Source organism: Monomorium pharaonis, chromosome 11 (assembly GCF_013373865.1).
Source record: "Monomorium pharaonis isolate MP-MQ-018 chromosome 11, ASM1337386v2, whole genome shotgun sequence".
Lineage (NCBI taxonomy): Eukaryota > Metazoa > Arthropoda > Insecta > Hymenoptera > Formicidae > Monomorium > Monomorium pharaonis.
Window position 1 is genome coordinate 1,051,309 of NC_050477.1, and position 25,596 is coordinate 1,076,904.

Sequence of the window (25,596 nt, forward strand, 5' to 3'; positions counted from 1 at the left end):
GCGATCGAGCGCGTGGCGAATCCGCGGAATCGCGCATCACCGGGCTCAGCTTCTCGCAAGGTTGAGTATCTCGGTCGAATGTCCCTTCCCGCGAATTCACGTGGACTTCTAATCCCCTGAACAGCATCTCCGGAGCATTCTTGTTTCTTGAGAATGTTTCTATCTTTCTATATTTTGGAAATGTTGAATATCGAAGTGAGATAAACAGACATAATTTGCTTATACGAAGAGATGTTGTATATAGTTTTAAGAAAAATATATTCTCATTATTTAATAACTTTTGTAAATTGAGAGGAAAAAATGGATAGAAAAAGTAACAATATTATCATATATCATTATTTTAATACTATACTGTAAAAACAATTCTTACGTGCTCTCTTTTTTAAATAACTGAAATTTGAATATTGAAATCAAAATATAATATTGAATTATTGAAATTTAAGATTATCAATTTTTTTTTATAGAAGATTAAGTTACATATCAAGTTATTATTGTTTTATTTATAAGTATACGAATATAATTTTTTGCTTAAAACAATGATTGTTAAACAGAAAATAGGAATTAGTTTTAATATAATATTATTTCATACAATTTTTCTGAATTCAACTTTTTAAAACGTCAAGCGTATTTTTCAATAAGAGGGGAAGTTTTTATTTTGTTCCGGATGGAAACACACGACATATGAGAACGAGTTTTCCTTGACCATGCATGCAGTAAGGACAATGCATACGGAAGATAGATCGAACAGAGATTCATATTCGTGAAAAAAAAAAAAGTTCGACCTTCCCCCGCGATCGGGGACTCCTACGAATCGCGATAAAACAGATCGTCATGCACGGCAGTAAGTGGCAGCGGTTGAATAATCACCGTCGCTAATCGCGCTGATCGTTGACCGAGCAGATAAGAGCGCCGAGTGTGCTCGAGGAGAAAAATCCATTTGATGAATGGCCAACGCGTTGAAACACGCTGCTGGCATCTGCCATCGTGTCTCTTGACAGATCTTGACCTAGTGTTATCAGAAGGAACAAGGAAAAGATATTTTCATAATTGCTTGTTAATACGATTTCCTTTTAATCGAAATGAGAGAATTAAGAAATAATATAGTAATTATTTCATATTCTCTTTAATACTGTAATACATTATTGTAATTATAAAATGTATAAAACATTACGATTTCGTGCGATGTATGTAAAATATTATAATAATCGATGTGTGGAGTTATAGAAACTACGCGAGGGTTAAAAATAATTTTTGTTTATTACCTTTTCCTCATTATCACATCTATATTATAATTTAAAATTACACGAACGTTGTGTAGCTCCGCAATTCCGATTAACGCGTTTCGCGATAATACAAGAAACGGCATATAAATTGTATAAATTATCGGTGAAAGAAGTGGAGAATTACGAAAACAATTTCAAACCCAAGGCGATTGTAAAATCGATATTAAAGTCAACAGCTCTCTAATCTAAAATAATCTTGATTAAATGTACTCAGAGACTAGAAGGAATTAATTTTCCACTGTTTGACCAATTTTATTGTTGGCATCGTTTTACTTAGCTTAAAAACGTCAACGTACAACGATAATTAGCATATAATAAAATCACGTGAGATCGTCGGAAAAAAGTATATCGGGGCAACATCCTCCTCTGTATCTCGAAAATGAAGACGCACACAAACGTCGCAGCGACGGTGACGTAATTTATTCGACGCTCGGGTGATAAATCGCGTATTAATCGCGAATCACGTGGTCTCTTTCTCCAACGGCACAGCTTGGATCAGCGTTGCAGCGCCATTAGCGAGCCAAAACGCTTTACGGTATTATAACACGCGGGCGGTCGGTGCACTATCATTGATATCGGTATCAAAGTGGCAAGGCTGGCCACCTTGCCCCAATAAGCCGAACAGGATATTCAATCTTGCCCCGTTGCGCGTGTACGTGCGCGTGCGCATTGTGTGACGTACGTACGCGCGCAGAACAGTTGCACAATTCTCCTATCCACGCGAACAGACGCACGGTCCGCGTTGTATTAACATACAATCACCCTGATTTTGTGCACGTACACGCGACCGGTGAGGTTCCTACGTGACAGCCTTTGCGGCTGAAGGCGCAATTGAAATTGGACGGCGTCGTGTGGGATTAATTATCATAATAATTTCGTACATCTATTCGAATCCCAAAGCTGCGATCGACAAGGCAGATAACTCAAGGACGCGAGGAGAGGAGACTGTCAAAATAACAATTAATGTCGCATGGTGATTGGTGGCGCATTTAGTACGAATTGCACTTTGCATTGAAAAAGAGATCCCGGACCTAATTGATTTTACTTTCCTTCGTAAATGCGAATAATTCTCAACAAAGTAGAAAGCTTACTCGTTTAAATTTTGCCGTTGGGCAAAGAGGGAGGCGGGCCTTGTCTTCTTAAGCGAAATATGAAGGCGTTGTTCAGCGCCCAGAGAAAAATAAGCATAGAGAGAAAGAGAGGAGAGGAGAGAGAGAGAGAGTACCGGTGGACGCATCGCTCGTAAATTTTTCCATGCGCGATCTCACTCGACCGTAGAGCAGCGAGCCTCGCGCGCTAACGGCCGAGATGCGTGTGTTCACGCATGAGAGGATCCCAGGGTGTGTGCGTGCTGCGTGCATACACGCGGGCGGGAGTCGCGGTGGCGGGAGCGACGTTGTAAAACGATTTAAATGCCACACGACCCGGCGGTGTTACACACCTGGATACTACCACTCGGCTTGTCTAATATCTAAGTATGTCTCGTACGCAGCGCGCGAGCAGCGACTGCGGCGGATGCAGAAGGAGAAAGCGAGAAAGAGCGCGGGAAAGAGGGAGAGAAAGGTAGACGAGAGGAGAGAGAGAGAGAGAGAGAATGCCGGGAGCAAGAATGCGCTTGAAAGTATGCATCAATTTGCGTTATGCAAAGCACTATCGGATATCGGCTCGAAAGGAAAAAAAAGAAAAAAAAAGATAAAGTGCGAATCCAACGCGGGCAGAAGAACGTGTACGTGCGTGTCGCGATTACTTCCCGCCCATCACGCTGAGAGCCGCGTAATTAGACGCTCCGCCGAACCTCGATTCGCGTAAATTGGAAATTACAGTTGAAAACTCGCGCGCGACATCGCGCGGTAATTGCGGCGCGTAACACTTTTGGGAGATTTACTTCGCGATGGGAATGTGTCACTTGTCGCGGCGCGTCGGCGCTGCATCCCGTCACCCGGACGGAGGAGAACGGATTCGACGATGACGATGCGAAATGAGTTGGCCTATGATTGGGTATCTCCTCGCTCTTCTAACTGTTTCGCGCCGCGTGCGGACAGTTCTACTTTATATGCGCGCGACGATCTCCCGCGACTGCAGGATAGAAACGGATAATAAACGCTCCTGGCAATGACGACGGTGATTATAACGATTAACAGCTGATCGAATGTAGCGCGGCTGGCCTCCGGTCTGTTATTTCTGTCAGACTGCTAATTCGCAGTTGACAATTTTCGCATGCGTGTGTCTTGAAAACGGCGAAAAACGATTATCCTCGATTAATCTAACGATTGGATAAAACTTCACAAAAAGAATAATCCGAACAATTCGCACAGCGCGCGCGCGCGCGTGTGTGTGTTTCTGTGATCGGATAACTCTCGCCATTTGTAAAATTGCGTGTGCGCGTGCCGTGTAATTTACGCACTAAGTCTGACATTCACGCGGACGGAATTCCTTCTCTCCCCTTTCTACGTGCTTATCGTCTTGCCTACGCTCCGGACACCCGTTACGTTGAATACACGTCCGGACGAAAGTACGAGGCCGGAGTGTGGGTGTGTGTAAGAGGTCCAGCCTTGCCTCGCGGACGGAGGCTGGGTGTGGCCGTGACTAAAAGTTCACTAGAGCACTCTTTAACACACTTAACACGCGGTTTCTCCGTCGTGGCTTGAACGACGACGAATCGTGCGCCGTAGATGCAGGTACACTGAAATTCTACCGTCCCGCATTCAACCCGTTCGCGTAATACATTTTCTCTCAATGTGTGTATATATATATAATCAAGATCTTCTCATCTAAACGATCTGATGGCGATCTTGTGGATCAAGATTCACCGTTGCGTAATTTCAGATTTTCCGCAAGCAACGCGATACGTTTCGAGGAGCGCTCCTACTGACTAACTTTATATAATTACAACCGTAATTGCTGTAATTATAGCTCCTGACCCAAAGCTAATGTCTACATTGATCTCGTTTCATTTTTTTCCCCGGAGCTCCGGAAATCTCTTCGCTCATCACGATCAGCGTCGCTCGTTAAATTAATGTATTCAGTATATAAATCATTGTAACGTAATTACAATCGTTTGCGCACGGAATGAAGTGCGAATGGAGTTTCCCTGAGATAACAGTGCGACTTTACAGAGTAAAACATCGTCAATGATAATGCGCCGGAGATAATTCTATATAATAATATCGCGTTATGCGCGCGACACATACGGCGGAGGTATTACGACTAATACCGCTAATGATAGCGGCCGATTAATTTACGTACGAACAACTCGTTTCGTTACTTTCACGCTGTAAGCGCAGCCGAGACGGACGGACGTACGAGCGAGCGAGCGAGCGAGCGAGCGAGCAAGCGCGCGCGATATCGATCGTTGGATCGCGGTGATTCAGACTTCGTTTAAATGCATACCCTATTGCTACCGACGAAGATTTTTAGCAATGCCACGAGGAGCGTGATCCCACAAACAATTCCTGTGTGAGGTATCGCGGATACAGAGATTTTCAAATATCTGTGTCTTTTAGTAATTCGTGCCACAACTCGGGAATGCCCGTTTAAAAGTATCACTTTAGCAAAATTTCAATTTTTTTTAAATTATTAGAATAGCTTTCGCAAAACTTTGAATATGAAAAAAATTAATATCAAATCAACAATCATTATTTTATGTATATTAAGAACATAAAATTTCGAAAGAATTTGACAATATTAAATTTCAACAACATATATTTTTATTTCATATTACCATAATCCTCTAAAAATATAAAAAAAATCTGAAAGAGTTCTTTGAAGAGTTGTTTCCTATTCGATATTTTTTCTCCTCAGCTCGAAAAAAGTATTATCGAATAACGAGAATATCCTTTTCATAATAAAACTATGTATAAAACTTCTTCACGTGACCAAGTCACGTCTGTTATTTACACGGAGAGAATTTTTCTCTTAAAATTTACCCTCAAAATCTGATAATTGTGGGATAATGTGTGACCTCAAGGAATTTCACTGTACTTTTTTAGTAAAATTTACTAAAAGTATAGTGGAATTTACTATGCTTTACATTATCCCACAATTACCAGATTTTGAGGGTAAATTTTAAGAGAATTCTCTCCGTGTAAAATTAATAAATCCCTCAAAATAGATTTTATACTCTCGCTTACGTATGGGACAATGACTATAAATATGAGACCAATATTTTTTCCGCGTAGCAGCCCGTGTAAAGGAATGGATGACATTAAATATTTTTTTCACTTTTTGTTATTAACAAGGAGAGAAGTCGCGTCAACTTCCGCCGCGACGTTCATTACACACCGCGGCCCATTAAGGGAAGTTAAATCGACGACGATCGGGCCGGGGCTCGCCCGTCGTTTATCTGGACGCAGGGAATCAACACTTTGTAGGGCGACCGTACTACGCGCATTTGCATGCTATCGCGAACGGATCGCGGCACCCGTGCGACGGTAATGCGCTCGATTTAATTTCCACGACGGCCGGGGAGTCGGCAACGGATCCGCTCGGGGCATCCGGGGGGAGGGGGGGGGGAGATCGAGGAGCCCGGCGTTCCCGTTTGGCACTCGAAAACGACGACGGGCGTCGTTAACTATCGGCAACGCGCGGCACGCTCGGGTTCCCCGCGTGTCAAAGTTACGCAGTACCGAGTCTTACGACAAAGTCGTCGCACGGTCGTAAAGTGTGTCTCGATATTTTACGACGAGCGAACGAGCGTACGTGCAAAAGGTAAACCGCTTTTGCGAGAAACGGCGTTATAGCGGCCGGTTGAGGAGAGGAAAAGTGCGATGTTCAGCGACATGTAACGCACTTATTTAATTTAATTATCTGCCCTGTCACGGGGAGAGGATTGAGCGAATAATGAAATGCGAGAATGATATCGCCCGATGACGTTAACGACTGCCGCGCTATTAAAAGGCAATCGGCCGCTATTAAGAACGGCCGACGTTGAACGGCGCGCGGTGCATACTTAGGTACTTCTCGCGCGTGTATAACATTAATATCTTACCAGTCTCAACTTCGGAACGATCGTCAAAGTAGCTTAACAGCAATAACGATCGCATAATAAAGATTTATACACAATTTCATTATCTCGATGCCGTATTGCGAAAACGGCAGAGATCTGGCGCGATCCGTTTCGCACGCCGGTCATCGGCGAGGCCTGATGATGATGCGCCATTAAGGATAGCGTCGACAACGAGCCAACTGTGTGTGTGTATGCGCGCACACGGATTAACTGTATGGTAATCGCGCGGCGGCCGGGGGATGGTATCATACATTATCTAACTGCAGATTATTATAGCGAGCGAATCGCAATTATCCGTCTGCACGCGCGTGTGCATCGTCTTGCCGCGCTCGTCTGTAATCTAATGCTTTTCAATAAGCACCGATTTTCCCGATCATTAGCGCGCTCGTTTTACGGCCATTTGTCTCCCGTGGCCACCGCCGCGCCGCGCCGCGCCGGCTCCTCTCCTCCACGACGTGGCCGCAGGAGAGGGAGGAGGATGGGAGGAGAGGTAAAAATCGCGACCACGAGCCACGGGAGTGCGCAACGCGCAATTTGCCTGTCAGCGAAATTACAGGGAGCTGGAAGTCGTGTCGATGACGCTCGCCGGATATAATGTGTAATAAAGTATTGCGTCACGGTGCACGGTGGTGCACCATATACTCGCGCGCGATAGATATTGGCGTGGCAAAAGTATTGACGCGCGCGATTGCAACGCGGGTAACGGGAACGCGCCTCGCCGGCTAGCCTGGACTTTAACGCGCCGACCGAGCTATTAATTGCGTATACCAATCGTTATATCGCGACGTCGACGACTGAAAGCCGATGGGATTTTTATCCTCCAGCCGGAAGGACAAACGAGAGGGAGGTTTGACGGTGCACCTCCTCGCGACCCAGGTGCCTCCTTCGGAAGGACGAGGACGGCGCCGCGTGACATTTTCCTCCTTCCACAGCTGATATCGGTTGCACCGAAGTATCGGCTACGTTCCCGTTAAGTATCAAGTGGCACACGGTCAAGGCCTGCCGGACCGTGAAAAAGCGCGTTCGCGGCTTTCAGCGGTAATGCATGTCCCTTTCGGCGGGCAAAGTCGCGGCGCAGCATTTTCAGATGATAATCAGCCGTCTCGCATGCAAATATGGAACACGGTTAATCGCGCAAACAACTATAATTTAACGGCACACGCTGGGAGCACCGGAGTGCTCGTGATATTAACGGGAGAGGTGCACCTTGTGCTCGCTTCAAAATCAATGTAGAAAACATTGAGTTTCGCTCGGTAAGATTTATCAGTTCACTGTACTTTAAGGATGCATTACGCCTCTATTTTCGAAATAATAAGAAAATTATTGGAAAAGTTACAGATTTATTTAAAAATTATTTTGATAAGAAGTAGACAGCTGTGATTTATTTACAGATTGATTTCAAATTCGCAATAAAATTTGGTGTAAAACTTGTATTAAAAAATTGAAATGTATAACGAGTAAAAAGATTTGAAAATGTATTATTTAATAAAATATGTACATTTATTTAAATTACAATTATTACGCATCTATAAAAATGGGTGTAATGTATCTTTAATACATAGATAGAAAGTTATCCAAGGAATTCCAAATTTACAAAGGCAAAAAATCTACAAGTATAAAAAATAAACGAAATATAAAGAGCTCGTTAATGCTAAGCAAAAATAATAAGATAAACAGGTCAATATTTATTAAATCAAAATTATATCATTATAAACGCTATTAAAAACAATTTTAACACAGTTGTTCTTAATAGCGTTTATGCGTTATATTTTTTATTAAAAAATTATATTATATTGTGAAAATTGGTATTAGCTCGACATATTGACCTGTTTATCTTATTATCTATAAGAATAAATATGCTAATGGGGATTTACAATTTATCTGGAAGCGGCGTTGGGATATGCATTAAAATGAGGCTCCTCTTTCAAGGTATTGACACGGGAATTTATGCAAAGGTAATTCTTTTCTCCCGCTTCCTCGACGATCGATTAACGAACAAGACAATGCGATTTAGTCATACACACCGTCACTTCGCTGTGCGGTGGAGAGGTGAAAACTTCGGACTTGGCTACATCGCGCCGAGAAGGATCCAGCGCGCCGTGATTTACGCCATTCTAGGATCGTTTGCTTGTAACGCCTTGAATTATAGATGCCTATCCTTGTGAAAAGCGGTATACACGCGGAATCGCGCGCGAGAGAGAGAGACGCGCGCATATAAATATCTGCGAACGACGACGACGCGCGGAAAATGAAGTCGCCACGCGATCGCTGGAGTTGGCCGCGAGATAAATCTCTCATACACGACGTCACGTTAATTCTTTATAAGCGAAAAGACTTATAAGCATCTCGTATTTTCATTTAATCGCCGGGATATTCGTTCAATCTCTCACAGATTTCTCAATGATACGTGAAAATTAATCTCGCGATATATTACTGATATCCATCCGACGATTAACAGCGATACAGAAGCGTTATTAATACCTCGGTGATTAATTCGCCTATCACAATTTTGTAGATACGCAAACACTGACGTTCATCCCCGTCGTGTCAAAAGCAGAGCGCTAATGAGACGCAACTCGTTCGTTAATTTAACTCTTGATAATTACTATATATTTCGTAGCAACTTTAAATCATAATAGTCGCGATTACGTGAACGAAATTGTGCATGTAAATAATATATTGTGGAATTTAAGAGATTCACGCGTTACGCGTTGACGGTTCGACTGAAGTTTCGACTCGCAGCATCACAGTGTAACGGAGGGCACCTGGACAGTGGCCGCGAGCAGTTAGGCAAAGTCATAAATCGAAGATCGAGGGGTCCAATCGTGTGCTACGCACACGCACACGGTTCTCGCGCGTACAAGAGGTGGCCCGTTCGCCTCGGGTGCCCGGACGACATAATTCACCCCTCTGGAATTCTATTTCGAAACTGGTAATCGCGAGAGCACCCTCGAATTTCTACGGATCTCCCGATCCTCCCTTTCTTTCGCGACGTTTACCTCCGTTTTTATCCCTCGCGGCGACCCGGTCGCAATTACATTAAATCATTTTTGCACGGCCACGTGTCGTTTTCGTGTGACTACGCGCGTGACTTCTTAATAAAGCGCGAGAGAAAGAGTGTCGAGGATAACAGGCTGCAGGTTGCAAATAAAAAGCGCAGCAGCAGCAGCAACGGCAGCTTTCGGTAGCGAAAGAGACAATTTTTATTTATGTTCCATTGAAACAAGGAGCGTGGAGAGTAGCTGCGCCCTTTTTTTCTCCTGCACACCTTCTTCTGGAGCGCGCCCCGGGGGCTCACCTCGTAATTCACTGCCCACGCGGTCGTTGCCTGCCGTCGTTGCTTTGCCGGGGAGAAGGCGGAGGAGGCCAAATCAGGAGCGGAATAAACGCTTCCGAAGAAACCGGCCGCGCGTTGTTGCGGCCGGCGCGAGACTAATTGCATTTATCATCTGTAAACAACCGTCGATTTTTTATGACGACCGTCGTTAATCTCGGTTTCCGCGCAGTTATATATTTATCTCACCGCCTAGTCGACATAGAAGAAAACCCCAGGGTGAGTCATCGAATGCCCAGTTTCCCGATTGTAATTATAATCGCTCGCACGATCGCGATGAATAGTTGCGGAAACGTGGGGAAAAGCGGCGTTGTGCGGTTTGTCACGTGTGATTTTATCATTGAAAAAAATTGTATTCTCGAAATGAAAAGAGCGTATACTTTGCAAATCCTCTTACCACACTTTTAATGAATATATTCTTCCTTTTAATCCTTTGAAATTAAGAATATTTTTTTCTAAGAACTTCTGGAGACATTCCATTTTTTCCTAGAAGTTTTATTTGATATTTGCAACAATTATAATTTAACGTTCAAAATATTAAACGTAATATTTAGACAATGAATGAAACAATAATAAAATGACTTGAAGAGCTAAACTAATTGTCTTAGACGACATACATGTTTTAGAGAAGTTCAAATTAGTGATATAAATTGACTGTCAAAATTTCAGAAGCTGAACTAGCTAGTTATTCAGATATTAAATATTTTATTAACATGGGGTCTTATGGGAATCGATGAATTTTCAGGATTTTTCAGTTTTTATTGTCGTATTAACATAGAAGTAATGAACAGATGTTAGTGAAACTTTACAATAATACATCTTAGCTATCCAGAAAAGTACTGTTAAATTTTTGAAACGATGCACTTGCTCGTTTGAGTGAAATAATTGATAAGATAAAAAAGTTTACAATAATCAAAGTAATACAGCACGGAAGTGTGGTAAATGTGCGCTATGATATAACATGAATTTCAAATTGTTGTATTTAGTTATCTAAGGGTGGTATAATAGTGAAGAATGTTTATTCTTAATTTTAAAAAAATCATTTCAGTAATGAAGAGAGTACTTTATAATTTTTTCTTATATTCACCATTATTAACTTTAGATCATATACAGCAAAAAAAAGAAGGCAACAAAATGGTCAGTTGAATATTTCTCTTTACTTGAACCCCTGTGCCATTTGTGCCGGGTCTGAGCAGAGAAACTCCTTTAAGTTGACAATATACTTTTGTGCAAATCGCAGTTCCAAATTTTTGAGACCTCGTCGTGTTCGGACAATCGAGTTAAGAAGCGCACACAATTTTTATCGCGGCTTTTCCTCCGGAGTTACACATGCACACACAAACACACAACAGTACATTCGTGATATACATCGCAATGTGGAACATCAAAAGCGTGAAAAGAAAAAAGAAGGATAATTACGCGGTCCTTCGCACCACGTGAGCAGGTTGATCGCCGGCGCACCGATACGTTCGAATGCATTCTCGTGTCACTGCGCATTGTAACGATTCGCTCGATCGTACGAGGCGCTTCCTGCTACCGCAATAACTAACGAGCGTCCAGCAGCTTTATGTTTGTTTAGAGGGCCGAACGGCTTCGACGCGCCGGAGTCTTGTCATCCCGGTGAAAATTACAGCGGCCGGCCGGTCGGCGCGCGTGAAAATGTATCGCGCGCGTATCGGCGTGTAAAATAACGATCCAACGCGACGCGTATCCTCCTGAGCTTATAACAAACGTTTTTACTACCGCCGACGAGGGCTGTGACGAACGGCTTAATTTCGCAGGGCGAACGAATTGAAATCTGCCTACGGCGCGGGCGCTCTCTAGTGCATATTTGAATGCATAATTAACCACGTGTTATTAACCCATTGTTTGCATCGAGATCGTAAGAACGTAGCGCGCACGCAGACGTAAGACGCTCGTCGTGGCGCATAACCGGGCAATTTACACGTCTTTTGATCCGTGAGACTTGTTTTCAACTATCGTCCCGTAAATCATCTCGCGCTCCATAAACTTGGCCGTCGTTGCCCATACCTTCTTCCCTCCTTCTCACCTTCTTCTTCCCCCTCCCCTCCCTTTCATCTCGCCCGGTGCTCCTCGCATCCTTCGTCCTCCTCCGCGCGCGCCAGAGAGATCCTCCTTTCCTCTCCGGTCAAATAACACCCTACGATTTACGGTGTAATTTACAGTCGGCCGTACGTATGTATACTGCGATCTCACCGTGTAAATACGCCACTTTATTTCGTATGCGAATGCATTCTCTCCACCCTCTCGCCTCTTCCTCTCGTTCCTCTTTGCCTCTCTACATTTCTCTCTCCTTTTCTCCTTGCCTCTTCCTCATCTCTCTCTCTCTCTCGCTTGCCGGCCACGTTCCGCTTCGGGCGACACGTGGAAAAGTTTTGATAGACTCCCGGTTCTGCTCGGGAAACCCTAACAATAATGTCGAAATGGACTTAATACCGATTCCACCGAACCGCCAGCTATCCCACGAATAATGTAGTTCTATTTCGTCTATGGCCTTTGGCTGGTTACGAAATATCCGCAGGAAATGCCAGAATTCCCAAGTGGTAAGGTTTGACAAGTGTCGAAAACCTGCCTTTCCCCCCTCCCCCCCTCCATTTCCGAATGTGAATTTACTCCGAGGCACTTAAAAAACTGTGATTTCTCACTTGAGAAGAAAGGCCTCGCCTCGCGGTTATTAGCGTACATCTGGACGACTCTAAACTCGTGGCCTTCCACATTCTGTCAGCTAATTACACGCTCCTTTATTTTGTCGTTCTCGTAAGAACCGTTATATACGCGTCTCCCGACTCCCAAGAGATCGGTACGTTCTCCTTTCGTTCTGCCGTAAATTCGTAAAAGGAAAAAAAAAAAACAATCGACCGACGGTCGTGACGGAGGCTGATGGTTTCTTAATTAAATGATCCATTATCGCGTTCGTTGCAGATCAGACGTTGCGCATAATCAGAGACCGCGTAACGCGCGAAACGTGAAAACGAAAGGGGACGATTTGTTCTTATTGCGTATGCATGCGTGTGTGTCGCCGATAATCCTTCCCTCCGCGAACCGGCCTCCTCCGAGGCTAATAAATTAATGCAATTAGGTAAACGTAGTGGTTCAATTTGAGGAGAAGTTAAGTAGCGCCGAGAGAAAGATAGTGCCAGTTACTTGTAAGCGCGGGGCGCTGGATGCACATTCCGGATTGCCGCAATTACACGGTGCACAAGACGTGCGCACGCGTCGTGCACCGTGAGCCGGAAACCGGCTCGATAGCTGCCGGGTATCCATTTAATGATATCGCCCGGGCGTATATAGACTTATTTGCAAAAATTTCTACTACTACCGCTCTCGATGCGAACGAATGGCGACGGACGGACGGACGGACGGGCAACGATCCGCCGCGATCGCTCATTTTCGCGAGATGATGATCATGTTCTCATGCCCGCGGCGCAACGACCGTTAAATATCGCCGGACTTTTTCGTACGTCGCAGGCTTTCCGCTTCTGACTTTTCAATCCTCCTTTGGATTTCTATACGGAGAGGATTTCCTCTCGGAAAATTTACCGTGAAAGTCATAGCAGAGCAAGATGTAAAATTTCATGAACTTACTTTGATTTATTAATATCTTAACACAGTAAAAAAAGTGAAATATGATTTTTATTAAAATGTACATGTAGTTAAATTTCAGTACTTTTAAATTTTATACTGATCAGTCGACGAATTAAAAAGCTTGCTTTAAGCAATTCATAATTATTGTTTTTAATTGTAAAAAATTTGTGAAACATATTTCACAGTGCTACATAGAAGCATTTATTAAGTATTTTATAAAATGTCTTTTGTATTTCAAAAATGTCTATCGTTAGCTGTAATATTTTATTGTCTGAGGCTTATGGTAAAATTTGTAGCAATTTTGTGATAAGATATAACGAAAAATTCTTTCCATGTATAATTGTGCGAGTGAAAGGGTGGCCTAATTATAACGCCGCAACGGTGAAAATTTGTAGGAAAAGAATTTCGAGCGTTGTACCGTGGGCCGAAGGAGAAACCTGGCAACCTCCCGAACGGCTAGAGTAAAACACTTTCGCACCAATTTACCGAGGCACGTATCTCTCTGACATATTATCAATCAACTCTCAGCCGGTCTCCATTGTCTCTGCCGTTGCGTTCTCAACCGACCGAAGCCTGTCGTCATCGACGAGCGGTTCTCACGGGGGTGGTTCGTTTAAGCAGGCGGAGGCGCGGAGCGAAGGAGGCAGAAGAGATAACGAAAGAAAGAGAAAAAAAAAGGAGGGAGGGGGAGGAAAAAAGAAAAACGCGCGCTACGGAGGTGGTTTCGGTGCCTGTCGTCCCACGGGGCGATCCGCCGTTCGGCTTTTCCCCCTCCCTCGCCGTACAAACCGGCGACCCGCTACACGCCATCGACTCCGAGTCGGCTCGTTTTGCTCGATTTCGATTGTGCCGGGGCAGAAGAAGCTGCTGAACACGGTGGAACATTGCTCGCAATTTAAATAAATTCACCGCGCGCGGACGCGTTCTCTCTCTCTCTCTCTCTCTCTCTCTCTCTCTCTCTCTCTCTCTCTCTCTCTCTCTCTCTCTCTCTCTCTCTCTCTCTCTCTCTCTTTTTCCTCCGCTCCGGCCTCGTGTTCGGCCTGAACTGGCAGCGCGGGCACGCACGAGAAAGATCGTTAAAGCTCCTGCACACTGCCCTGTTTCTTCATTGAAACGGCAACATTGTGCAACAAGTACGTTACATAACGCGAGTCACGTGCAAGTGCTGCCAAAGTGTGCTAAACGCAATTTGCATTTTTCTTATTAAATAAAAGTATTAGGCGAGTTACAATTTCTCGCTCGAGCAGAAACATCGTGATTTATTGTATTCGCCCAGCCTAATAGCAGCTCGTATTAATTAAATGACGTGATTTCCAGTTAAATGACAAATGACTCGCTGGTGAATTATGACTCGAGAGGTGAAATGGCGCTCCTAATGATTTTACGCGCGATTTTACGTATGCACATATATATATGTATATAGGTTTATCGGATCGCTTCATTCAAATTCCAAGTTTCGCAATCACAACATTGTCACACAGTGTGCAAGGGCCTTTACTTACGCGAACGCATGTAGGAATACATTTCAACGTGTGGGTGTACGGGACATGCCGCGAGATCACTTGCGCTCGACTTCGTATTTTGAAATCCGCATCCTTCATTGCCTTCATTTTCGCAACCGATAACATCCCGGTTCCCGATGTAGTCCTGTCGCGATTATTTCTCGGAATTAATCCTAACGGGACTTGAATATATTAAATTTTTGTATAACGAAGTTCAAGCCCGCCCATTGCAAATTATACGGATCTTTTACATTAACATCAAGTATTCAATTAAAATTGACTCGAATATAGCTTCTGTATTAAAATATTATAAATTAAAGAGAAAAATAATAATTTAACTTATTAATAAATTACAAAAAGAAAAATTGCAAACAGAGAATATGAATTAACATGTCTTTTCTTGATTTCTTTCAATTTCATTGTAATCTAATGCATTTCAACAGCTCCGCAATAACAAAGTCCGGTTAAAGATTTTTTTTACGATACATTGGAAGTGGAAAAAGGAAGATGTTAATACAGAGTGCAAAACCAATGAGATCTGTTGCTCCTGGGAAAAGAAGATAACGATGGGAAAAAATGTATATCGCGTTCGGTCCTGCGAGTTTATCTTCATCGGGTGTTTACTTCTTGGCGCGGATTAATGCAATTTACTTATCACGCGATACACGTGGCTTATTGCGTTAACGATATAATTATCGTACGCGATCGCGCGTCCGATTTCGAAGGCGGATAAACTTCCCCGCGCGCGCGCGCGCGAGCAAGACGCGTCTCCTCGCCCGGGGCGAGCGGATAAATTACGTCCCCTGTGACGTAATCGGCACGCGATATTATAAAATCTGTCCATGCTGCCACGCGGCGGCCATTATATATTTGCGAACAATTTGCGAGCCGTTCTTTGGACTCGTCGGCCGGCCCGGCCGGCCGGCCAGCGGCGCTATTAGAAAGGCAGAGTCAATCGGCGGAATGGCGTGGTCGGCTACGTCATGGCGTGCGCATGGTGAAAATCGTTTGCCTCGTCGATCTCCGCGGCGCGTTCTCTATGTGGATGGAAGATGAGTGAAAGGTTGGTTACCCGACCAAGGTCTGTTCAATGTCTCGTTTCAGCTTCTCCGGAATAGCAACGAGCGAGCGAGCGCGTAGATATTTCTACGCTGTAAAATAAAGCGGCGGCGGCGGCGGCGAGACGCCCGCCCGCGCTTTGTCGTGATAATCGTAACGATAGTATCGCCACGATGCGATAATACCGCGATAGGAATCTGAGACCCGACTCTGCCCAGGTGATTTATAATGTATCGCTGGGACGAAGCTGCGCTCTTAATACCTACGACTTTGCGGCTAACCCTAATGGCCTAATGAAAAGCTCGCGATTTAAGGTGCGCGAAGGGAGAATGACGTGATCCGAAGGTAATGAGATTAATGGGAAAAATGGGTAAAACGTTCCGCCGCCGCCGCTGCCGCGCGCGTTGCATCACGTATCGCGCGCGTAGCGCCGTGGTATTTCTAAATCAATATTAAATATGCTCGCATATACGACGTTATATGTCAAATATAATTTTTATCGATGGCGACATTGGCGAGCCGTTTATTTTAATAGCTCGGGGCAGTGTAATTATCCGCTGAGACAACTCTACATTAACTGCATAATAGCAAACCAATTATTATGTTTTTTTCTTCGATGAATGCCCGTCGTCGCGAGTGCACGAGTATCGCTACACGTCATAATACGAAATCTATGACGTCGATCGTTTAAAGTGGGATTTTTCGTCGCCAGGTACATCTCCGATGTCAGCGGATACGGGGGGGGGGACATCGAGATATTGTGTTTTTCGCGGAAAGAACCAGGGAAAACTGGAATTTTGGGGGAATTCCTTTTTCCCTTTTTCATTCTTGAAAATCACGGATTTTTCTGTTAGTTTTTCATTTTTATTTCTTTAATCATTTCTTCCTGACGAAGCAAAATGTCGACAATCGATTAGCAATAAATCATGTTTCGAACTTTTGATGCCATTTATGTAATCCATACATATTTATTTTTAGTACCTTCTTAAATTTAATATTCCAAGCTTAAAGTAGTTTTTCTTTGTTGTATTGACAAGGAATATTAAAGGATGCAGTAAAATAAATTTATTTCAAGGCTGCGTTAAAAAAAAATCTCTAATTTTATCTGGAATTTTGATTGAAATTCCTGGAAAAAAGAAAATCCGCGGGAATTCTCAGGGAATTCCTTTACAAAATTTGTGTAAGTACCTTGTGTGTTGCCCCGTCGCGACACGGTGATCCGAGACGCTCCGCGAGACGGTCCCGAGTGACACGGGCGCGCATTATTTGTGCCAGGATGCTTATTAACCGGGACGCCGACCACGTACACGTGTACGTATACACACGGTCGCACGCGTGTACACCTAACACAGGCTGTTTATCATATAGATTGGCTACCATACTTCGTAGTAGCAGCGCGACGGTAATGGCCAGGCTCTCTCTCTCTATCTCGTTCTCTCCCTCCTATCCTCCTCCTCTTCTCCTTCTGCTTATACATTGTATCGATACCGCGAGATCAAGCCGCACGATGCACTTCGTAGAAACGCGTGCAGCTTCCCACTCCACTGGCGTGGGACACGGAACACACGTGACCCCACGACATTAATTCGTTAATAATGAATGTTTCGGGAGATGGCGAATCGACGAAATGTCAAATGAGAGAGCTCTCTTCGAACTAACAGTAATGACTATTATTATTATTATTATTATTATTATTATTATTATTATTATTATTATTATTATTATTATTATTATTATTATTATTACATTGTCCAGATTGGTTCTGTGAACGGCAGGACCCATCGGGCTCGTATTTCTCTTTCAAGTGTGCGTTTAAGTCATCAAGGTAAAAAAGAGAGAGAGAGAGAGAGACTTTTTACGCCTTGATCGCGCACGCATTGAACGCTTATGAAATCATAAAATACAGGATTACACGCAATAAATGCAATTCTCCCATTCGACTGACAATCCGGCGATTAATTAGGTAATTATGCGAATGCGTTGCCGTACTCGCGCGATAAAGTGGAATTAGATGGACTTAATGTATGCGCGCGACATGCATGGAGCGTATGTACGGCCTTACTTTCCACGATTCTCGGAACGTTGTAATATACGTTGCGCACGGAGTTACGTATCCTTGAGACCTCGATAAACGGATGATTTCGCGCGGAATATGTAATTGCGGGTGGGCGAAGAAAGGAGGGTGCCGGAGAAAAATTCGAGAGACATCGGATACGCGGAGAAGGCGCGCGCGCGCGCGATCGTTTAACGCGTTAACGCGAGAGTGCGTACGAGAGTGACCTTACTTTCCACATCTCTCATTGGCGCCGTATCCTCCACGATATCTTGTAACAAAGCGCGAAGGCTTAACTAGCCTTCGTGTAGACGTCGTGTAAATAATAGTGTTCTCGAAAGACACTGTAGACCGTACTCTCTCTCCCTCGAGCGCGCGATATATTTGCGCTGTGAACTGTTTATCAAAATACGTTTCCACGTCTATTACCCGTCAGCTTTGCAAAGTCCAAGAACTCATCTGAATGGCGCGGGAAGATTGAGAATGTGTTGTCGAGGAAGTTAATAGGCTTAGGCCCCGCACAGTCATGGAAATATATCGATCCCCTGAAACTAGAACAACCACATCCTATTAGCCGGAGCTATTGTGCCGCCGACTTATATATAGTAATAATAGTTTTATCGTAAATGTGACTTGTGTAATCCGTAACATAACGCTCTCCCCGCTTCATTTATCATCGTTAAGTAATTTCTGCGAACGACCGGTGGAACGACTCCGGGGTACCACTAGCACACCGTGATGCACTTTTTGCACGGACCCGAGCATTGTTCGTACCCCACCCTAGATCGCGCGACGATGTGGGGGATAGAGAGTAGAAAGAGAGAGAGAGAGAGAGAGAGAGAGAGAGAGAGAGAGAGAGAGAGAGAGAAGGATGACGAGGGAAAAAAAACAGAGGAAGAACAGGGGTAAAGAGATAGGTAAAGGGAAAGGGTAGTGATGCTGGAGGAGGAAGGGGAAAGGACGGGAGAAGGGCCGCGCGCGCGTGTGTGTGTATATGTGTGTACGAGTACACGCTGCCGTGCACCAAGAACAGCCGGAACGCGAGCTAGTGTTAGGAATGTGGTACCACTACTTGTCACAGTCACAAGCGCGCACGCCGCGCAGTACCGTCGGTGCATTATATTATGCGCCTGCCCCGCGCGCGCGCGCGCCGTTGCATACGAGCGCATGCATGCACAACCGCGCGAGCGGGTAGCCGAGCATATATACGTGCCGCGTATTTATTCGTATTACACACGCAGACGTACACGCTGTCTCGGGGTGCGGGTCTTCCCCGAGAGAAGAGAGCTTGAGATATCGTCACCGAGAGACGGAGATCGCTGGCTCCTCGCTTAGCATCCGATCCACGTGCTCTTGAAAACGGAGGGAGAGAGAGAGAGAGAGAGACTTGCGCCGCGATTCCGCGACCTCGGCTAGAGCCCTGCCGAGAGCCGGTTCCACGTGGTCGACAAAATCGGTCGCGGTCGCGCGCGAGCACACATAACACAGAGAGGCTGTTTCTTTGCATCCGGACGCGAGACCGTTCGCGCGCAAAGATCGCAAAACGGAATCCGGTCCAGCTACTTTCGAATAATAACGCGAATAAAAGCAAGCGCACGCTCCTTCCGCTCCGAGGGAATCCTCCCCCTCCTTTTCTTTCACGAGAAAGAAACAGCGACTGAGAAATTGGCTCACTGCCTTTTCCGATCTTCTTTTATTCTCCGTGACTGTCACTCGCGCTTCCTATTATTTATTCCGCCCTATCATTACCTGTTACTTCTGCTGCTGCTGCTGCAATTTGTATCCCGGGAACAATGTTTGTAACCGAGCGTGTATCGGCACGCTCTGTCCGCCCGCTCCCTGCCGCTTCTAGTCACGATTTAGTCAAGGATACACGGAGATCGTTATCGAGGCTACGCTCGTAAAACGATAGTCTCTCTCTGGCGCGCAATGCGGAGCTGCGCGCGCGGAAAAGTGTCAGCCGATTTCGTTGCTGATCCCTGATGAATGCAGATCTCCGACGTTCTCCCTTTCGAAACGCGGACGGCACCACAGACGAGGCTCACTAACGATCCCCCCCAAAAAAACGCCTGAAACGTCTTGGAGAAATCGATACCGTAGTTACACTCGACGCGAGTCGGCGAATTCTAAATTTCAATTGTTCCGAACCTCCGAAAGTGATGAAAAGGGGTCCTTCCCCGAGGCATCAGAGATCGTGCAATTTTTCAATTGGGGAACGAAAGGACTGTGGCGATTTACGCGCGACGGAACCGGTATGTCGAGCGAGACGATTTTTCAAAATTAATTGCCAGCGTGTTATCGATCGGTGATGACACGCGACATCGGGAGAGTAGGTAATTATTGTCGAAACGACACGTCTGTCGGGCAAACGGAGACGCGCATAGGAGACGAGCACATCGAGCCTGCCGCTCTTCCGAATGAAGATCGGCTTCTCAGAAGCGATCGCGCGAGCGACGAAGACATCCTCGGAGTATCCATTAATCATCTAATGACTAATTTGATTGTTATTCATTTCGCAGATAGGACTCGTGGGACTATGTTAATATGAAGACATTTACTTGCGAGCGCCGTGGAATATTTTTACATTATATGTATATCTAACCATTGATGTAACGATTTGAAGGAACTAATTATCACCTCGTACGCAGTAAGATTTTTTTGTCAGATTAATTTCTAGAATTTAATAATCTTGCGCATCTTGATGCGAACTCTCGACGTTAACCCGTTTGATTGAAATATCGGTTGGAATTCTCCTGGCGGGATCTTCGAGTAGCCTCATCTACAGAAAAGTGCATTGCGTATAGCATTATTAGGATTATCGAGAGTCCGATCATTAATCAGCACATCGAGCTAATTAATAATGTATAATGGTCTGGCCGGAGCAGACAGATCCCGCGATCTCACGCAATCGCGTTGGTATTGATATCGGTAGCTGTATTCTCCGGACAGCCTTCTTCTTCGTCTCGTTTTCATCTCCTTACAGGATTAGCGCATTAAAGGATTACCGTGATAAGCGGACGTAACAGCATTTCTGTCACTTCTCGTCGTAGCGTCATATTTTTGTTTTTATCAAAAACGTCGTTTTCAGACAGACGCATGTCGGAAAAACATCTCGTGGCATTTCTTTAAAGACTTAATTGAACTATTTTGCATAATATCGAGTAGCACGTATCTTAATAAGCTTAAGAAGTATTTTAAATGTCGATAAAAAAACAAAGGCCTTTTTAAGAGAACTGTTCGCATGTACTAAATGCAATATTTATTAATTAGAATATGGCATAGCCAATTTAAATGTAACGTTGTTCATAAAAATTTGTACAGTCAATCTTAGATAATACGCGTATACGGGTTTGTCTGTTAAATTATTAACAGATATAATATAGAGTTGAGATCATTATTAAACCACATAACGTTTGATTATTTTATAATAATTGATACGCTTGTATATCTTGACGATAAGAAATGCGTATTTATTTCAGAACTTATAGTCACCGAACGTATGATTGAGCTTGACCGTCTTTATAGGCCGCCGGACCGAACGTCGAAGCCGATAATCCAGTTTTCAATTTCGAGAATGACGCATTCTTCAAGTCGTCTTACTCATTCGCTCGCTCGAAGAAGGCACGAAGACCGAAGGCAAATAAAAGTACGATTCGTCGAGAGAGAGAGAGAAAGAGAGAGCGAAAGAGATCTCTCTTTCCCTCTTCTCTCCATCTCCTCCTCTTTCTCCTCGAGACGTTGAAGCGAGTCGATGTACGCCGTTGGGGTGGCAACGAGGGGGTGAAACAAAACGAATGAGGAAAACGCGAGGTCGAGAGAGAAGGAAGAGGAGAAAAAAAAAGAAAAGAGGAGAGCGAGGAGGAGAAAGACTGACGACTGCGGATCCGAGGCCAGTGGGAAAGAAAGGGGAGCGGGAGGGGGAAGGGGGGGGTTGATGCAAGAGTAGCGGCGGAAAAAGAAAGCAAGAGAAGGGAGATAAAATAGGAATAAAGGGACGGGAGAGACGTAGATCGCCGCGAACTTCAGAAATGTCATATCCGTCAGTGTCCGGAGCTCTGCCTTCTGGAGGCAACCGGTTCCAAACGCACCCGGCAGCAGCGGATGATAAAGTATTGTCCCACGCTCACTCGCGCGCGCGCGCGCGCGAGTTTCCGATACGCGCGGGGGCAATTACCCGGGAGTCCGTCCTTCGTGCGGGATACATAAGCGCAAGTTAAATAAATTCGCCGTGGACACTAGGCGCGACTATCTCTCCTCCCGAGAGCTCCGATTCGACGTCGACGTCGACGTTACCGCCGACGCGCGAAAGAGAGAGAGAGAGAGAGAGACTCCTGTCCTGTGCGGACCGGGCAGGGCAGGGCAGGGACAGGACTTACCGTGGAGAACGAATACTTTCAGAGGTCTAATCGCCCAGCAATGCGTGCACGACCGTGCCTGACCAGTCAGTCGTTCTCGCACGAGGGAACATTCGGATGCAACGTCGTCGGGAGCGGCCGAGCCGCACAGCGATACCTCGAGAGAGATCCGTGTAACCAGCAGAAATAATTCCGTGTCGTAACGAGCGACGGGATGAATTTCCAACTTGAGAATAAATTCAGTCGAGTCAAATGTGTCTCGACTGAATAAATGACGCCCGTTAATGACTGCTTAGAAATAGATTGAATACCGAAATACGGCTTCATATTCCAAATGAATGCGAATATCGCCTTTGACGATTTCACTCGAGAGAAAAAGAGAGAGAGAGAGGATTGTATTTCACGCCATATTCTGTGCTTCTCCACCGTCGTCGAATCATTCTCCATTTGCTAATGATCCCCCGGACAGTCAAAACCCGCTCGCCTGGAAACTCTCTCGTCCTCGTTTAATAACCATTAGCCGCGCGACGTGATGGCCGGTAGGTGCCGGTCGGCGATTTTCGGATTGTCCCAACCCCCCCGCCCGAAGGGGCGAGGGTGTCAAAGATCTAGAGCAGATAGCAGCGCGGCTATATTGATGAGGTGGCTCTCCGCGTATTGATTCCGGGGCGGAGGGCTTCTCCCGGCAACGCGAGCGCACCCCGCGGGCCCCTTTTGCTACGCGCAAGGGTTGATAAGATCCGCCAGATAAGGCATGATTACACACCGCACCGTATACCTACCTTCTCTCTCTCTCTTCCCGAACCTCCTTTCCATGCCTTTCGACCCTTGCGCTTCATTCTCGAGGTAAACAAGGGTCCGCTCTCGCGATGGACGCCGGGACAAAAGTGGATCGAAGAACGATAGATTTTACCGAGATAGCGCAAATTCGTCGCGCGTTAAAAGCGAAAGTCGTTAAAGGTGAACGACTGAAAAGCCAAAAAAAAACGTTATTAATTTATATTAATATAATATTCTTTGTAGAAGGTAACGTCTCCGTGATATAATTGCGTTTGGCAGTTGTGCCGCGTATCTCTCGATCTCTGAAATCTTTTTTTTTTTCACGACGTTCGCTACAATAACCAAGCGCGCACCGACCATCCCGGAAACTGCGAGCCCTCGATCACGCACTGATCCGCGAATATGTCCCCGAATATCGACAGAACGCGAGACTGCGCTCGAAAGAGGAGGGGATCTCTTGGAAAAACGTTGCGAGAGAGGAAAAAAAAACGGAGAGACACTCGGTTGCCTACTGTCTCAGAGTTCATTGTGTGTGACGTAACGTACGGGTCGAGGGAGGACAGTTTTATGTCCTGCATGAGGAGACACACGCGCGCTATCCCTCTCGCTCAAAGAAATTTCAATAAGCTCGCTATTATGCCAGCCGGCGGGCGGGAGGTTTCCCCTGTATTTTGTGCTTTCGCCGACAATGACGCAGGTATAGTTTCGCTCGACGATGCCCTGCCTCTCCAGAGTGCCGGGGTGCAGTGTCATCTTGGAGAGGGGGGCAGGGGGAGGAGGGTTAAGTGGTTTGTGAGTAGGGGTGAACAGGGGGCGAAAGTGGAGGGTCAGAGGTGGGCGCCTTTCGTAAAAGAAACATCTTATGCGCGCCGTCACCGCTATTATCTTGGCGCGCGGTGATTGATTTTTTTCTTTTATATATGTACAAAGTTTTAAACAATGCCATACGACATGTAAATAAAATTTATCATACACGAGTACGGGACATCGATTCAAGATTACGGGTACGCTGGGCTTAAAACGCGCGCGGTAAGATTTCGAAATAATTACTTTACATCAATTAACAGTTAAAAATAATCGAGGTAGAAATCGTTGAGTAGCACCTCATCATCGCCTAGCGATAATAATTCAAAGCCCGTAATCTCAAAAGGTCTTAATAATACCGTCCATTAATTCGTCTCGGTCAACGTCCATTGCGCGATGCGCCCGAAATTTACCTGCGGCGCGCAGTTTTCGGTAACAGTATCATCCATTAACGGTTAAGTGGTTCAACAGGAAGAACCGGAGAAAAAGAGAGACGAGGGTAGAAGTGAAAGGTAGAATACACCGTGCAACCGGGGAGGGATCGGAGAGGAGAGCATTTTATAATACAGATCCGACGGCGACAGGATACCTGCTCCCGTCCCCCCCCCCCCTCTCTCTCTCTCTTTCTTTCTCTTTAACGCTCGAGAGTGCATTCGCGCGGCGCGTTGCGCCGCGCCAGGAGACGCCGTGAAATAAGCCGCGGTTAGTCCCCGAGGGATAAAACGGATCCCGCTTCTTTTCGTTAAGTGTTTGCCACTCGCATGCCGTCGACGAGGGTATACAGGTGTACAATTCGGCGGGACCGAGTTTTCGAGTTTCCCACTCCTCAAGAATGGGAGGAGGCCCGCTTCCCTACGATAAGCTCCTTGCTCTCCTCTCCTATCGATCTCTCTGCTCTTCTCTCCGACACGTCGATCCGACCAGCGGGCAGTGCTGCCAGACCCCCCGCCATGGGTCAAGCCGCGCATGTGTAATGGATGGCAAATACAGTTATGTGTATTATGGGCGCTTAATTTTGGCGGGCCCAGTACTCTCAGTACAGAGGATATCTCAGTAGTATTTTTGCCAAATAAAATATTTTTCTTAATTACAGAAAAATGTGTATTTTTTATCATTATGTGAACATTCTACTCTCTACTTATCCACGCACACCTGAGTGTGTAGTCACAAGAGTCTACAGATTTGTGATACGTTACTGTATTTCAACTCGTAAGCGCATGCGTCGGCCTACCGTGCCGGGCAACCCGGCAAAATCTGGCAGCTCTGCCAGCGGGCAGGCAACCAGCCAGTCAACCGGGAGGGATTTGGAGGGGTTGATGTGTCACGCTAACCCGCGTCAAGCTTGTGGCTTTTTGATTCCGCGCATAAGCCGACGGATCGAATGCGCTTCTGGCGTGGGAGTAGACAGACTCGAGCATACTTGAGGAGAGTATTTCATTCCGCTGCGCGGAAATAATTTATCTTGTAATCCTTTCTCGTCTGATTGCGCTTACCACATGGGCCGTGTATTTCTTGAAACAATTTATTCGACGAGCATTTGAGAAGTATGCGTGTTACGTGAAGAATGTTTCTCGTTTTCGAGTTGCATTTGTAAAAATTAACATGTGCATGATAATTGATAAAAGGAAGATCAATTAACGAATCCGCTGTTTTAAGTATGCAGAATTTTTCATTTAGTTATGGTAATATTTCCTCGCCATTTTTCTGATTGTGTCAATACAATGTTTGTATATGCTAAGTAGATTGAAACATTTAAATTAAAATATCGATAAACAGATTTAACCCTAGCAAAGATTTTATGCTCTGTATTACTAA

At 45.2% G+C, this 25,596-nt stretch overlaps 1 protein-coding gene across 3 annotated transcripts in view; it reads left to right on the top strand.

Annotated features, from left to right (window-relative positions):
* Nucleotides 1-25,596, top strand: part of LOC105836790 (GATA-binding factor C) — an 85,396-nt gene that overhangs the window by 41,870 nt on the left and 17,930 nt on the right. The window lies entirely within an intron of this gene.